At 50.5% G+C, this 17,171-nt stretch overlaps 1 pseudogene; it reads left to right on the top strand.

Moving 5' to 3' along the window:
• Positions 1 to 6,208: 6,208 nt before the first annotated feature.
• On the top strand, positions 6,209 to 17,171 carry LOC112311076 (glutamine synthetase pseudogene; annotated as a pseudogene).

Below are 17,171 nucleotides of genomic sequence, written 5' to 3'. Positions count from 1 at the left end.
CTGCATGAGTGCTTGGGAAATGCTTCTAGAAATCCCAGTGAAGAGTTTCCACAATTTCTTCCACCTCCTGCAGCAGTGTGAGACTCATCCAAAGTTACAAGTTCTTCTCTCCATCTAACAAAACCCCACCGTGTTACATTCATTTTCTTTCCCTGCTGGGTATTGTGGTCCTCAGTCACATATATCTCCCCCCCACAACCGCCACACACCAGCTAAACTCTCTTCCCTTAGGCTTTCCTCCTAGATTTTCTTCCTGGAGTCCCTCCGCTCCCCCAGGGAAGAATACCCCACTCACGACCATGAGGGTTACTGCTCCTGCACAAACAGAACACCATGGCCTGAAGACACCCAGGCCTCAGCTGTCTGTACACCATCGTTGGCCCCGCTCTGGACTTGGCCTTCTTGCTACCTTGCTGCTTTAGAGCCCTGATATTGCCTTCTCCCTTTCTCTTTAAAAACTTCAGCCTGGTGGGAAAACAGGCCTTTCGATACATTAGTGATATTAATGTGAAAGCGGCACAATCTCTATGGAGGACAGTGTGGAATATCTCTCTAAATTGTGAACGCACAAACTCTTGGACCCTGGGTACCTGTTCTCACTGAAAGGACACACCCGGGGCTGCCTGACGAAGGGCTGGAGACTGACCCTCCAGCGCAGTCAGCAGAGGGCTGATTTAGAACAAGGAACACTGCAGCTGCAAGAAGACATGGAGACCCTCTCTGTGTGCAGACGGAGAGCAATCCCCAGGACATACTGCCAAGAAAAACCGTGATTACAGTAAACTACCTCCTGAATAAGAGAAAAAACTAAGAAAATATATTTACATAAAAAAATACTGGAGAGCTGGGATATGTTAGGGAAAAGTTAGGAGGAAACTTTATTGAGATTTTATGTTATTTTTGTATGTGACTGCATTACATATTTAAAGATAAAATAAATAAAAAAATAAAAAAATATTAAAAAAAATCACAGTCCTATTGGGGGGCGTTGTTCATCTTCTAAGGACTCTAAGATCTTTCTTTTAAGAACTTGAAAGTGCTCAGCAGTCATGGTTGGGTACAGAGAGTAACTCTGATGACATCGGCTGTGACATCTGGGCGTGGCCGGTCCTCTCACAAGGATGGGCCTGGTTTCACTATTCAGCCAATGAGTTCCCAACACCAGCACAGTGGGTGGCGCACAGTAGGCACTCACTAAATATCCATTGAATGAAAAACGAAATAAACACATGAATAGAAAGATTCCTAACTCAGTCATGGAATGGTTCAGTCTCGGCAAAAAGTCCAGACTGATACAGAATCGTCCAATGGGTGAATCTGATCCGGGAGGAAAGCGGCAATGCCGTTTAAGTCAAGAATCAGAAGGAGGTACTCCAGATGTGCACTGAAGCTCTCCCAACAACAGGCTTCCTGGAATTTTCTTTCTTTTTTTACAATATTTATTTACTTTTTAGAGAGAGGGAGAGAAACATTGATGTGAGATGGTTGCCTCTCGCACGCGCCCGGATAGGGGCTGAATCCGCAAGTCACGCATGTATCCTGACCAGGAATCGGACCAGAGAGCTTTCACTTTGGGGGAGGATGCTCAACCACCTGAGCCATGCCAGCCAGGGCTCCTGGAATTTTCTTGGCACGTGGGATCTGGCCAACAATAATAAGTAAATGCTGAATATCGTGCATTAACAGAAATAAAGCAAAAACAAAAACAGAAACCCAGTGAAGGTGGGAGCACCTTGGGCCATCTCATCCAGCCCCTTTTCTCAGGGTCCTAGTGTCTTTTCACAGGACGTTGCCTCCATGTACCTGAGGGCAAACCGTAACCTGTGGCCAACTCCCAGCCACACTCTGTGCTCACGGCTGTGTGGTGCTGCTGAGGCCGAGCCAAGCACAAGTCTGGAGTACACAGTGGACCGCTGGCACTGGCAAGGGTTGTTGGCATCAGTTACCCCCTTTCGGAGTGTCAGATTTCACGGAAGCCAAAACCAAAGCTTGCCCAGTGCCCGCCTAGCATGCACCCTTACCTCCTCCCGGCCCAGTTGCCATCTTGCAGCTGGCCTCTTCCCGAGACGGGAATGAGGACCCTATTGCAGCTTCTCCTGAGTACTTTCTTCCTCCTCCCCACATCTGACTCAAGGGTTTCTGCAGATAGGTAGCTCTCTTTCCTTTTAAGCCTCTTTTGCCAAGTCGCCCTCCCTCTTCCTATCCTGGTGGGGGAGTTGTCTCCAAGGGGGAGCTGGGCTTTTTCGGTAGACTGGAAGCCACCGAAGCCCTGAGCAGGAGGCCACAGGGCCTCACAGGGAAAGTGTTGAATTGAAGCAATTTGCCTGGAGCTGGATGTGAGATTAGCCAGAGCCCTGGGCTCTGTCACCACAGTGCCTGTCAGATTCCTGTCTTCCCCTCCCTCCATCTTTCAAGCCTTGGCACTGGACCCAATTGATCACTCTTGGCTGTGACGTGGAGTGGAGCACTCCACGTAGCATTAACCACATGCCCCCACTGGGATTTCACCGCATGCCCCGTGGCCAAAGGTGGGGCAACAGGCAGGCTGTTATCCAGGAGCTGAGCCTGGGGGCCCTGCTAACTTGTTCTGGGGAAATGTCCCAGCAGGGAAACTTCTACACTCCTTCGTTGCCTCATAGTGAGTAGTATTCAGAGGGGTCTCTTGAGCACATATGTCTGGCCCAGAGGGCAAAGGGGTGTCTGCCCAGGCTCTGAGACCACCTGCGCTGCTCCAGGCTAGACAGAGAACAGAGCCTGCCAGAGTCCTAGTGTGATGGGTTCAAGGTTGCCTTGACCAACAGAGGCCTGGCCCCACCAAATCTCACTTCCTCCTGTTCCTTCCTGTCCTTCCACTCACCTCACACACAGCTTACCCTCTCCTTCAGGAGCTCCACTCCCTCCCTTTCCCCAGGGGGAATGTCAAGCCCACACTAAAGAGGCCATCCGCTTCTTCCAGAAGCCAGTGGAAGCTGGAGCAAGTGAGGGCCTCAGAGGCCCTGTAGAGGGGGTCTGTGGTCATCTCCCAAACTGGAATCTCTGCCTTTGGCGAGAAGCCCAGCAGACCTCTCCCAGGACTGGTCACTCAACCAGGGCCCTCCTTGTGGCAGGTCCAGGTCAAAGAGCAGCAGGACCCTCTCATGCCACCCCCAGCGGCTGGACCCAGGGGGAGGAGCCCCTCCCAAGAGCCTCAGGCCATGGGGCCTCTCAGGTTCCCTAGGAGGGAGGGGGCTGCTGCAGAGCCAGCTGCAGCTGTGGGAAACCACACACCGCAGCCTGCAGGTGCAAGGGGCCTGGGGGAAGGGGAGAGGATTAACTATTTCTTAGGAGCAAGCCTTCTCCATTTCTTCTGTTCCCAAACTGTGGCTTCCCCAAGATGCTGGGTACCATTCTCGGGAGTGTGGGGTGGGTCCATGGCCCCCCAAAAGTCAAAGAACTTGTGATCCAGGGATGTGAGAGACAAGCCCCCGCCTGAAAGGCCCTGAAGCCTGCAGAGAGGGACCAAGGCACCGTCACTGACTCTGGGCCAGCTTCAGAGGCCACTGGGAAACCTTGGGTATCATGTCCCTGTTCATGTCTGGCTTCCCGTTCCCCTGAGCGATTCTATGTCATGGGACCCTGCCTAGAGGGAGGTGGAAGGGTGTGGCACTCGCCCCCACCCTTGGTCTGTCCACTGAGGACCCCTCAGCGGGCTGCCTCAGGGAGCATTAGGCTGGGCCTGGGAGGAGAGGCAGGTGGCTGAGCAGACCTGCTCCCACTCAGTCCAGGGCCTCCTTGGAAACTATTAGTGGCAAGTAAACCATGGTTTGGACCCTGCTCTGGGGTTGTCAAAGGGGCTGGAAGCCATTAAAGGGGAAAGCTTTCACACGGTTCCCTGAAGGGTACCTTTCAGCTATGCCTGTCCTCAGGGCTTATTGTGGTGCTAAAGCTGCCCATCTGCCTGCCAGTCTGCCAGGGATGGTCTGACTTCTCACCCTGGTCACCTGCCTGCTGGTGGAGGGCCTACCCCGAGCAGTCTTCTGGCAGGAGGCCCAGGAGGCCCAGGGTCCTGTGGGAAAGGCCAGCCTTGCCCTCGGTTTAGCACCCCTCCCCCCAGTGTAAGTCATCCTCTACTCTCTTGATCTTCCCTCAATATGAGAAAGGTAACATTTTCTAGGAGAAACTGAGTTCATTCCGCACACGTGTCTGAGCACGCTGGGCTAAGGCTTGGGATGTAGAGACAAGTCCTTGCCCTGGAGGATCAGTCTGGAGGGGTAGACATTCACACTCTATTCACAAGGATAGAAAGTCGCACTCTGTTCAAAGAGATACACATTCGCACTCAATCAGAGAGACCGGGCTCTGCTGAGGGAAGGCATCAAGTTCTTCAGGGACAGAAAAGAGGACAATGGTGATAATGGATGTCTGAGAGCTCACAAATGTTATACAAAGCACAGAGTGCTGGTTGTTTGTAATGAAGCAGAACGAGGAAAGGCAAGGCGTTTAGGGTCAAATTGGGAGTATAAGAATATGACAATATAGGGCAGTGGTGGACTGACTGACCCAAAGGGCGTTTGGAATTTAGAGCGAGGTCACTTCTCACTGGGGTAATCAGGAAAGGCTTCTGGAAGGAAATGGTATTCGAACTGGGGGCGGGGGTGGGGGGGATGTCAATAGGCCGAGATGGGGGAAGGTGGCCCTAAGTCCTAGGGGCTTTGGTGCCAAAGCAGAGACTGCAGGATGCCTCCTCTTTCTGGACGAAACACCTATGAGGAAATGAAACATATAAAAAAGGGGAGAGATTCTACCAAGATACTAAAGTAAAGGAGTTGTCGCTGCCGCTTTTCCTCTGCCTCCACTCCCCTAGGAGGGAACAGTGATTCCTTCTCCTCTTACCCAACAATTTCTGACCTTGTAAACTTGTCCCATCCTCCCTTTCCATCCTCAGCTCCCCCTCCTTTGCCCTAGTATAGTAAAGATATATATTTGATCTTTGTCCCCCTTTCCTGGCACAGAACTTCAAAAACCCTTGTTATTTCCTGAGTTAATAGGAGTGTCTTTTGTTGTTCTTAACAAGCCCCTTGCACTGTACCTGAGTGTGTGTTAGTCAGGTGACTCAGGCGGGTCCAGTGCGGGGCTGGCCACCCTGGCAGACTGTGGGAAGGTGTGATTAAAGGGCTGGAAATTTCATCCCCACCCCACTCCCAACCTCTGGGGGGAGGAGGGAGGCTGGAGACTGAGTTCAGTCACATGATCAATGATTTAATCAGCCTTGCCTATGGAATGAAACCCCATATAGCACTGAAACTCGGGGGGCTTCGTGGCTGGTGAGCACGGAGAGGTGCTGGGAGGGTGACACACCTGACACCTGAGGGGAGGACGGGGAAGCTAGGCATCCTCTCCCCGCAGACCTTCCTTACGTGCCTCTTCCAGAATTGTGTGTTGTAATGAAACTAATTGTAAACACAGCCCTTCTAGTGAGTCATTCCAGCAAATTGTCAGACCGGAAGGGGGGTCGTGGGAGCCACATCAGAGAGAAGTGTGGGTGGCCTGGGGGCTCCATTTGCATCTGGCATGGGAGTAAGGGCAGTCCTCTCGGGGACTTTGCCCTTTACCTTGTGGGATCTGATGCTGACTCAGGGTGGTTAGCGTCAGAATTGGCACTGAATTGACCTGCAGGACAATTCAGTTGGTCTGACTCAGTTGGTGTCAGAGACGTGTGAGTACAATCAAAGAGGGCTCCTATACCCTTCCCTATAAATTGCATGCCTAACCCCTTCTGCTTGAAATGCCTCCTCTGCTTCCATGCCCACTGGTCCACTAGTCTCAGTCTCTCCAAATCCTTTCTTTTCTTCAAAGTCCACCTCCTTCACAAGTCAGTAATAGAGGTGCTGCTTTGAATCTCTTGCTTACATGCATAAATCTTCCCCTCCTGCCAGGTAGCATGTTTTATTATTTTTTAAATTTTTACTTATTGATTTTTTTAGAGAGAGAGAGAAATGTTAATTTGTTGTTCCACTTATTGATGCACTCATTGGTTGATTCTTGTTTGTGCACTGACCGGGGTTGGAACCCACAACCTTGGTGTATCAGGAGGATGCTCTAACCAACTGAGCATGTTTTGAGGAAAGAAACGTGGCACTTGGAGAATGCCCTGGGCCAAGGCATTGCTTATTCAACGCCTTGACTAACACGAGGTGAAGGCTACGTGGGAGTGAGGAAGGCTGCTGGCATGGCTGAGCACTCCTTGAAGATGAAGCCCCTACTGCAGGCCTCTGCACCTCTCTTCTTCCTCTGTGTGCGGTGAGAGGCGGTGTCTTGGGATGGGCAAGGGTGGGAGGTGGGCTCTGGATCTGCATCTTCCAGCACCATTGGCCTTGATGGTAATTACAGAGTTTTGGCATCTCCACTATTGTGATTGCCAGTGCTCACTCAGGCCAACAAACACACACTCTTGTTCATGTTCGCCTGTGTGTGTACACACACACACACACACACGTGGGAGCATGCCCAGCCCATGTCTGCATGCTCTAGGCTGCAGCTGAGAAGCAGCACACATAAGCTTGGTCTGGCCTGTCCTTCCTTTCCCTTAGCTTTTTGCCAACATTGGTCTTGGCAGTGCGCAGCCCTGCAGACTGAAAGCCAATGGAGACCAGCATGTTCCCCCTTCCCACTACTCCCACCCTCCCTTTCACTCCATAAACTCCACCCAGTACTGCAACTGCCTCCAAGATCCTAGGATTGGGGCTTCTTTTTAAACAGCTCAGGGTATATTTCACCTAAATCACATGGGTAATCTGGTGGGAGGTTCAGCCTCTCCTTCATCCCACTGGAAGACGAGCAGGTCCTAGACCCACAGGAGCTATACTGGGCTCCTCTTCTCAGGGGCTGCTGGGGCCTGGGAGGCAAATGTGGAGGGTTTCAGAAAGTGAACCAGAAGGCATCTAGGAAGCCCACAGCTTTCTGCCATATCACTCACTGCCCACAGGGAACTGGTCTGAGCTGCCTGGCCTAGATCTGACCTCAGAAAAAGCCTGGCTCCTGTGATATTTGGAACTCCACCTTCCCTGCCTCTTCCAGTCCCACCCCTCTCCAAACCTCTCCCTGGGTCCTAGAAAGACAGAATTTAAATGGTTGCATCAGCTTTAGCTATAACTGTGGCATGAAAGGCTTGGTCCCAGCTGAAGGAAGTTTAGGGAGCAGTTTAAGTGAGGAGGAGGGTTGGGAGGGCCAGGATCGTTCCTGCCTGGCATCACCACACCCACTCTCTGCTCTTACGCATGCCCGTTCTCCCAATTCATTCCAAATTGGGAGGGGGGGCTGTGAGTAGGAATGACCTCAAACTCTAGAAGGATTCTAGCTCTTCACCAAGTGTTGGGGAATCTTCTACCATAAAGTTATCTTACTGTGGTATTCTCATATCTCTTTATCATGGGGGTCTGAGGGAACAAAACCCACCTCAGGTCCGACATTGAGCCTAATTTCATTTGATCTAGACCTCAATCAGATGCTCATCCTAATTTTTCTCCCAGCTACCCCAGCCCCCGAGAGTTACTTCAGCAACCCCTAAGCTACCTCAGAGCATTGGACTTCCACATTTTTAAAGTGGAAGGCACACTTGAGTGAATCAGTTCCAACTCCCCATGTTACAGAGGTGGAGACTGAATTCCACCAATAGGCAATGACTTGTCCAAGGGCACACAGCTTTTTTTTTTTTAAGATAATATATATTTATTTATTTTTAGAGAGAGGGGAAGGGAGGGAAAAAGGGAGAGAAACATCAATGTGTGGTTGCCTCTAATGCACCCCCTACTGGGGACCTGGCCTGCAACCCAGGCATGTGCCCTGACTGGGAATCAAACCAGCAACACTTTGGTTTTCAGGCCAGCTCTCAATCCACTGAGCACCACCAGCCAGGGCCACACAGCTTTTTAGTGGCAGAATTGACTAGAACACAAGGCTTTGACTTCCAATTCAGTGCTGTTTCTGCAAAGCCACACCATTTAGCATCCCCACACTGTTCAGAGGGGGACCTGGGGATGAGGTCTTCTTCATTGATTGATTGATTTTAGAGAGAGAAAGGATTCATTGGTTGATTCTTGGATGTGCCTAACAGGGATTGAACTCGTGACCTTGGTGTATTGGGATGATACTGAAAACAACTGAGCTACTGGCCAGGGCCTGGGGATGTGGTCTTCATGAAGAATCCGTCCCTGCTGTGTCCCCCTGCCCCAAGGCTCTCGTTTTGTGCTTCATTGCCTCAGTAAACTGCAGCACAGCTCGGGGTGGGAGGAGGCAGGGGTGAGGGGAGCTGCTCAGCCTTGTCATGGCTTTGCTGGGCTCCGTGCCTGGGCTGATGGGGGGCTTGTCCAAACCGACCTGGGGAGCAGGTGTGGGCCCTTTGTCCCCAGAGCTTCTCGAAGAACAGTTTGTTCTTCAGGGGTTGCAGCAGGGGTAGAAGGAGAGCGACAGGCACCATCACAACCCTGGAGCCTGCTGCAGCTGCTTCCTGTTGTCAGAGGGCTCCTCCACGGAGGGGCTGAGCTCCCTGACACCCCCTTGCCTCCGCCTAGCTTTCCACGTGGTCACCTGCATCAGCAGGCCAGCGACTTCCCATGGACACAGAGGAAGACCAGATTTAGGAGTGAGAGCCGAGGAAGGCTAGGTGCATTGCCAGCCTCATTGCTGTGCAAGCAGGGCCCTGTCCCCTGAACGTGCACGCTCATTATTGCTTCGCCTTTTCTTCCCTGCCTGGGAGACCTTGCCCACTGTCTCTGCAGAGCTGAATTCTCCCCATTCTTGGGGCCCCTTCAGCCTTGTCCACAGTGACTTATCCCGCTCCCCCAATCCTGCACGCGGCCCTGGGATTGTCCGGCATGAGAGTGTGGGCCCCAGTCTCACACTGGCTTGTTTTGTGGTTTGACATTTCACCTGGGTTTGTTTTGTCTCCTCTTGAAGACTTAAAGACAGGAAAATTTGGGTTTCTAACCACTGCCTCCTACTTAAAAGACGATACTTAAACCAAGCCGAGCTCAGAACTGACCCTATTGTAAGGCATAATAAATCCTTGCTGAATGTCCCAATGTGCCTGAATTTCGGTCACGCCAGGCTGGGTCATGATGGGAGGAGGAGGGTGATGACTGGGGCTTCCCTCCGCAGAATTTTCTGCCTGGAGGTCCGCCTCATTGCAGGAAGCTGGCCTAGGCCTTACCCCTCTCCACACTTGCTCCCTGGTCACCTCTGATTAATAATGAGAGTGCTGCGGGGCTAGTCTGAATGGACACCTCTTGTCCTACAAAGGGTTCCTGGAGTGTGAGCCCTTGCCGGTGGATGGCAAGGAAAAGGGAAGGAGGGTGGGCACCTGCAAGGCTTCCCCCATGTCCGCTCCAGGCCACCACTCCCAGAGCACCCACAATGGGGGCTCGTAGCCTTGGTCTCCCCTGTACAGCCTACGTCTCAAGTAGGACCTGGCTCATTCTCTCTAGGGGGTCTGAGAGGGGCTGGGGTAGGGGTGGAGTGAGCAGCAACCCGAGACTCTTGGCCCAGCGCTCTTCCCCCCATTGTGAACCGGCCTTGGATGAGGGCCAAGCAGGAAGCTGCCTCCTGTAGCCTCTCCTGTGAGTCCTGGTGCCTAGGGGGTGAGGATGGACCCCAGGCTCTTTCCTTCCCAAGGGGAGGCCGAGGCTCACTAGAGCCCCCTGGTTGGAAGACAGCCTGAGCTGCCTTTGGCTAATCATGAGGGGCCTATGCTCTACCTCCTGCCCTCTGTCTCAGGCCCATGCGGCTTTCCGAGAGGTGTGAAGGGCAGTGGAAATGTGTGGGCCTGGGGCTCGGGGCTCTCAGCCTCTACTCTGCCATTGCCAAGCTTTGTGATCTTGGGCAAGTCACTTTGTCTCTCAGGTCTCACTCAGTTTCCTTACTTTTCAGTAACCAGACAGTAAAGGGTTGACCTAGAAAGATTTTGGAGACCTCTTGCAGCTTGATATTGTGACTCACTGAAGTCGGTGATTTGTAGATGTTACTACCAGGGCTGGGCTCTGATCTGACAGGGAATCTGTTCACTGCATCTGTCCAGGCTCCCTACACAACTCTGCATCTGCTCTCAGAGTGGCGCCCTGCCTCGGACAATCAAGAAGGAATGATGATAGAGGCCAAGAGTTGAACAGCATCTGTTATTTTGGGAGTTAGGACACCTGGGTAATTTGTGCAGAAACTCTGGCTATATAATTTCCTGTCCTTGACTTCCTGGCAGGAAATTTCAAATTTTGGGACCCCCTATCATTGTGAATAAAGAGGCTCCTCCTCCCACTCACCACCCATGGACATGGGGGAAGGAGGAAGACAGGAAGAGGAGAGAGTTCTTGTTTGGCAGGGGGAGGGAAGACAAAGTTCTTCATGCCCCAGACCTCCAGCCTTGCTGGGACTGTTTGAGCAATAACCACACCTGGTTTTCTTGGTCTCAGTTTCCTCTCGTACAATGTGGGATGTGGTGACCCTCCTCTTCCCGAGGTTCAGTAAGGAAGGAAATCGCTGCAGGGGTGGACCTATTACAGATAACACGTGTTTCATGAGATTCTGTACACACATTCTGTACACAGTTGAACTTCTAGGCATGTGAGGCCAGGGCTGTCCATGGGGCGCAGTCTGTGGGACACTGGGTGCTCCTTTGGATCTCCCCAAAGCCCACCTTCAGAGCCTTCCCTTTGTTTAATATTGCCTAAATTGCCTCCAAAACTGGAGAGTGTGTGACACATGTGATCATTTGTCATGGACATGTTAGCATGCTTTAGCTCCCAGACGGGCGCTTTTCGGAGCTCACTGAGGTTAGAGAGAGACCGGGGCTTGGTGCAGGTGGAGGGGAGGGGGTTTTGGAGGTTGGAATATTTGTGCTCATATTTGAGGAGGGGAAAATAACAACAACACCTGGATTTCTCACTTGTAACAGCCCAAAAGCAGTGTGAGGAAGACACTCATATTTTACAGCTGAGGAAATGGAGGCTCATAGGGATTAAAGAAGTGACTGCCCTTCAGAGAATCCAAGGACTGAGGATGCAGGAGGCAGGATTTTGCCTGGGTGGTGGTGGACAGGGGCTGGGGATGTGCATCCATTCCAAGAAGAAGGGAGAGGAAGATGAAAGGTGGAGAGTGGACTCCCAGGTTCTTCTGCTCTCCCTAGGCCTGGCCTCTTTTCCGACTTCTCACCACCTCCTACCTGCTTCCTACCACCTCTGTGGACATGTGAGAGGCCCTGGGGCTGGCCTGAGCTTCCCTCAGGCTGTGCTCATTTGCTGTTCTTCTCCATCACAGAGGCAGTGCAGCATGGTGGCTGGCTCTGAAGTCAGTGGGCCCAGGTTCAAATCTCTACTCCACTTCTTACTAATTTTGTGACCCGTGTCATTTCAGCTCTGGTGACTCAGTGTCTCTGGTTGGAAAATGGACGTAAACAACACCTCACAGAACTAGTATGAGGGCTCAAGAAAGACTATTTAAAGCACTTACAAGGGAGCCTGGCGCTTAGTAAATTCTCAGTAAATATAAGCGAGTTATTAGTATTTGGGAATAAATTAGTCACTGCTCTAGTACAAATCTTGGTCAGCTTCTTGTAGCTCCAGCAGAACGCCTGACACGGGTGGGTGCTTGTTCAGTCCTCCTTCAATGATTGAATGAATGATACTATATCCGTTACACAGAAACTTCTAGCCGCAGCAGAAAGAGCTTTGAGAAATGATGACCACGATCTTGGATACTACTATGGTTTAAAGTAATGAGACAAAAGACCTGGGAAGACTGGGGTTGCCCCCGGCTGTGCTGGTTCGGCGAGTTCAGGGCGTCCCCTGCCGGTCCCAAGGAGCGCTGCAGGCAGGGCTCTGTCGGGCGCTCCCGCCCCTGAGATGCCCATCTGGAGGGAAGGCTGGCGGCATTGCCTACTTCCCCTATCTTGCCCTGGGCGAGGGGAAGGCCAGTGCTAACCACTGACACTAGTGAGCTCCGGAAACTTCCCTAGGGCCCCCAGAAGGGCCCAGGGGCAGAGAACCAGTAGCTCTCAGAATTTTGGAAGTGGAATTAACTAGCGATCTAAGTCTTCAATAATAATGGTGAAAAATAAAAGAAATACATCTATTTGGTGCTTATAGTGAGCCCTTTACATATATTACCTCAACGAAACCTGAAAACAACCCTTTGGGGTAGGTACTATGCAGAGGAAACTGCAGTTAAGTACCTTGCTCAAGGTCCCTCACAAAGAGACCAGTGGCAAACCCAGGCCCCAGACTCCCTGATCAGTGCTCGCAGCCTGTCTCTCCAGGGCACTGGGGCGGGCATCTAAACCCAGGAGTTCATCCCCAGGAGTGGGGGCAGGGGCAGAAGTCCCTGGAGCCCTGCATTTCCCAGGAAGACACAGAGTGAACACTTGTTGATTGACTGACTGATGGAAACAATAAAGGAATTTGTAGTTTGGAGTGTCTGAGTGGATTAGATTTCAGGAGTTTGTTGCCATGGCTACAGGGAGGTTATTCTCTCACTCTGGGCACCCAGACATCTAGGACAAACCCTCAATTCCCTCTGGCCACCTCTCTGGCCTTCTCTAGGATGCTGCCACCAGTGCTGACCACTTCCCACAGACTCAGGAGGAAAGGCCTCAGACCTCACTCCTGCCACCCTGAACCCAAACCTGCCAGTGCCATTGCCCGCTAGGTTTCAGTGACACCATCCTTCCTTCCTTCGTTCTGAGCTGACCCTGAAAGTCTGTCCCTGGGGCTGCGGTGAGGGAGTTCAGCACCTGTGGTGCCCTCAGAGTGAAACTGGAAGCCAGCACACTACCTGGCAAGGTGGGCACTAATCCATGCTTGTTGTCATGGTGACCTGCTTCTGTAGACTGACTCCACCTTGACAAATAGAAAAGGGAACAGCCAACTCCAATCTGAGGGACCGGGGTGTAATAAAGCATATCTTAGCTCACTTACCCCTCCCCACAACTTAGCCCACTTACCCCTCCCCACAACACAGTGAGGTAAGCACTTGAATTATGTCCCCATTTTACAGATGAGGAAATTGAGAGACAGAAGAATTTAAGGAAATGTGGAATAAACAAATTAGCAGGTGTTTCCAATGAAAAACCATGCACTGTTCAGAGCATACCTTTCTGTGCCATCTGATTATAGCTTTTCATTGCCTTTGAGCTAGTTTGCAAGGATCTGTGAATATGCAAGTGAATTCTGTTCACCCTTCCTCTCTTATGGGAAATTCAATTTTGCTTCCATTTACAAATTCATTTCAATACCCCTGATCTATAAATGGTCTATTTTTTGGATTCACCTTGAATGAATTGTAACATCTCCCTGGTTCCCTCACTAATAATAAGGTAAATAGATCTTAATTATGTATAAGAGTCATTTCACTTTTTAAAAAGTGACCTTTTAATATAGGTCATGTAACTCACCTCCAGCCACTTAGACAAGAAGTGCAGCTTGGATTCAAACCCAGCCAGCCAGGATGTAGCATCTGTGTTTGTTCCGCAGTGTAGGCCCTGCACAGCTTAATTGCATATGCGTAACCACAGCTGTAAATTAATCAACCCGCACCTAAATTAGAGCTTTGAACCTAATTCAAACCCTAGTCCTAACAAAAACCTCCCAGAGCTCGAGCGTGCTCTGAGGAAAGGACACGTGCGCCCACAGCATCCTGGAGAGATGATCCTTCGCGGGAGAAGCAGGACCCGTGTGCAGGCCCGTAGGCACCAGGCCGCTGAGGAGCAGGGGTGTTCTCTCCCAGCTCTTCCTGCTTCAGCCCCTGGGGAGGCAGCTAAAGCTGGTCAGGCAGAAGCAGGTGTTCTGTGCCGAGGGGCTCCACGTTGCTCTCCGTGCTGCCTAGGCCTTTGCTGAAGGCCCTGGGAAGTGGGAGGGGATTTGGGAGACATTTTCATTTCCCAGTTTTCTTAGGGTGAGTGAGGGAGAAGGGGCCACCTTCCTGCCTCACATACTCCTTTGATTTAAGGGTCAAAAGCCACCAACCTAATTGCAAGGCAGGATTTGGGGAGCTTGACAACATTAAATTTTAACCATGTCGTACTGACAGACTCTCAATCCCATTGTTCACTGACTGACTTTATTCCTGACTGATCATTAACAATCCATTTTTCCTCAGTGGGGAATTTATTTTCAGATCTCTATTTTTATAAGTTGGTTGGCTTCATTATTGCTTTATTCATTGTTTTTAATTTTTTTAATATAAAAATTTTAAATTTAGCCACATTTTGTTTCATAGTACTTATTTGTATGATTCCTTTTATTTATAGCAAATGACACTGGTTTTTCTTTTGTGATAATTATATTAAATAAACCTGTTTAAATACAAAATGAGTCAACTTTAATACAGGTGGTATTAGGGAAGCAAAAATCAAGGAGGTGGCATTCAAATGACGGAAGGTGGCTGGTCCATGAACAGTAACACTGTTTCTTACTGCTTCCTGAGTGCTCACCAGGCACCAGCTGCAAGGCTATGGTGCCCACAGCAGTGCTGTCCCATAGAATCTGATGACGGAAATACTCTGTATCTGCACCATCCGAGGCATATGTGGTTTTTGAATCTTTGAAATGTGGTTAGTGAGACTAAAGAATTGAATTTTTATTTAATTTTAATTAAACTTAAGTATCCATATTTACCATGTTAGAGCAAGCCTAAGGGTCTTAATGATAGTATTTTATAAAATCTTTATAATGTCTATGAAGTATTATTGTCATTTTGCTGATAAAGAGATTTAGACGTTCAGAGGTTGCCTAAGGTCATATAGTTCATAAGCAGCAGAGGTGGGATCTGAATGTAGAGCATGTGACTTCAGAACAGGTGCTCTTAATCACTTCCCACAGGAAAACAGAGCCCAAAGAACACCCTATCAGTAGTTGAATTGTACTGGGCCAAGTGTGATGTTAAAACCGGGGACTTGCTATTTCTATTATGAGAGTAGCACATCCTGTCACGGATGGCCTTGAGATGGCACGCAGGGGCCGGCATAGCTCTTAACTCTTGAAGAGAATCGAGGTGTAACTGAGACCATGGGAAACAGTGAGATATCTCCAACCCAGGGCTAATCCCAATGAAGCTCCAAATGAATCACGGCCCCAGGCTCTGTTCTCCTTTCGGGCAGGCTGTTTCCTTTTCCCTGGTGCCCCTTGCACCAACCCCATAGCTCCAAAGAACACTGCTCAACGTTCAAGGAATAACAGAAGCCCAGAGTGCAATGGTCATCATTTAGGCCAAACCTTAGGTCACACAAGCACTGCAACTGGTTCCACTTAAGTTCATGACCACAAATACCAAGTGGGCTCTGATGTGCTCTGGCAATCTGGTGACATATCTCGAATATGCATGCTTTCTGATGATTGCACACACTCTGCCCACTCCTTTTCCTAGGCTGATGACCTTCTGTCCCAGACTTACGCTGGCTTTTTGTTCCCCAGGACCTGAACCTATCTGTCCCAGACTTGTGCTGGCTTTTTGTTCCCCAGGACCTGAACCTATCTGTAACCCCCAATGTGTGGTTCCTGGCGAAAGGCAAAGAAAATAAAAGGGTCAGAGGGGTCAGTCTCTCACCTGTCTGCAGGACTTAGACTCAAGAATATGACCTAGGGTTGGCCGGTCTGGGACTCCCAACAAGGACTCTGGCTTCCTAACTGGAGATACCAAGGTCCAGGGGTCTTTAGAGGTTATTCACAGTGGTGGTCATTGCAGAGGGGTCCTGTGCTGGCAGCCCCAGAGGAGGGGTTTTCACCAGACTGTTCCAGTCTGTGCTAGTCCCATGGCATATGAAGATGACTCTCCATTTTTTATTTATAATGTTTACCGAGCCAGTGAGCTCCAAACTTGTACATTCAGCTGCTTACTTGATAGTTCCACTTAGATATATAACAGGCATCTCAGATATTACTGGACAAAAAAACCCACCTTTTCATCTTCTCGCAAAACTTCTTACTTCCTGGCAGAGCCAAGGACAGGAGTACGGAGGGTCTGAGCAGCACCCCAGCCTCCTCTCCTCTCTGCATCTCATCCTCATGGCCTACTTGCCCTACCGCCTGCTCGTCCCCTAGAACATTTTCTGCCGTGGCCACCTAGGCAAGTTCCCACTTGCATGATAGCATCAAGCAAGTGTACATGTCCCTGCCTCAAGGTGATAAAGTCTGAGCTATGTATATCTGGACTGACGGTACTGAAGGCCTGCGATGCAAGACCGGGACCCTGGAGGGTGAGCCCGACTGTATAGAAGTGTTGACCAAGTGGAATTTTGATGGCTTTAGTACTTTACAGTATGAAGGCACCAACAGTAACATATATCTTGTCCCTGCTGCCGTGTTTTGGGACCCTTTCCCCTAGGACCTCAACAAGATGGTGTTCTGTGAAGTCTTCAAGTACAACTGAAAGCCTGTAGGGACCAATTGAAGGCAGGCCTGTAAACAGATAATGGACATAGTTTGGGATGGAGCAAGAATATACTTTTATGGGTACAGATGGGCACCCTTTTGGTTGGCCTTCCAATGGCTTCCCTGGGCCCCAAGGTCCATACTACTGTGGCCTGGGAGCAGACAGAGCCTATGGCAAGGATACAGTGGAGGCTTACTACTGGGGCTCCTTGCATGCCACCATCAAGATTGTGGAGAAAAGTGCCAAGTTCATGCCCGCCCGCTGGCAATTCCTGATAGGACCCTGTGAAGGAACTGACATGGGACATCATCTCTGGGTTGCTTGTTTCATCTTGCACTGAGTGTGTGAACACTCTGGAGTCATAGCAAACTTTGATCCCAAGCCTATTCCTGGGAACTGGAATGGTGCGGGCTGCCACACCAGCTGCAGCACCAAGGCCATGTGAGAGAACGGTCTGCAGAACAAAGTCCATCAAGAGGCTGAGCAAGCGGCACCAGCACCACATCCGAGCCTATGATCCCAAGGGGGGTGGGACAAATGCGCGGTGCCTAACTGGATTCAACGAAACCTCCAACGATTTTCCTTCTGGTATGGCCACCTCCAGCACTGGCATCACATTCCCTGGGCTGTCAGCCAGGAGAAGAAGGGTTACTTTGAAGACTGGTACCCCTGTGCCAACTGTGACCCCTGTGCCAACTGTGACCCCTATGGGGTGACAGAAGCCCTCATCCACATGTCTTCTCAATGACACTGGCGATGAGCCCTTCCAGTACAGAAACTAA

The sequence above is a fragment of the Desmodus rotundus genome, chromosome 7, assembly GCF_022682495.2.
Source record: "Desmodus rotundus isolate HL8 chromosome 7, HLdesRot8A.1, whole genome shotgun sequence".
Taxonomy (NCBI): Eukaryota; Metazoa; Chordata; class Mammalia; order Chiroptera; family Phyllostomidae; genus Desmodus; species Desmodus rotundus.
Note: the sequence above shows the minus strand (reverse complement) of the source record. Positions and strands in the feature narration are given on the sequence as shown.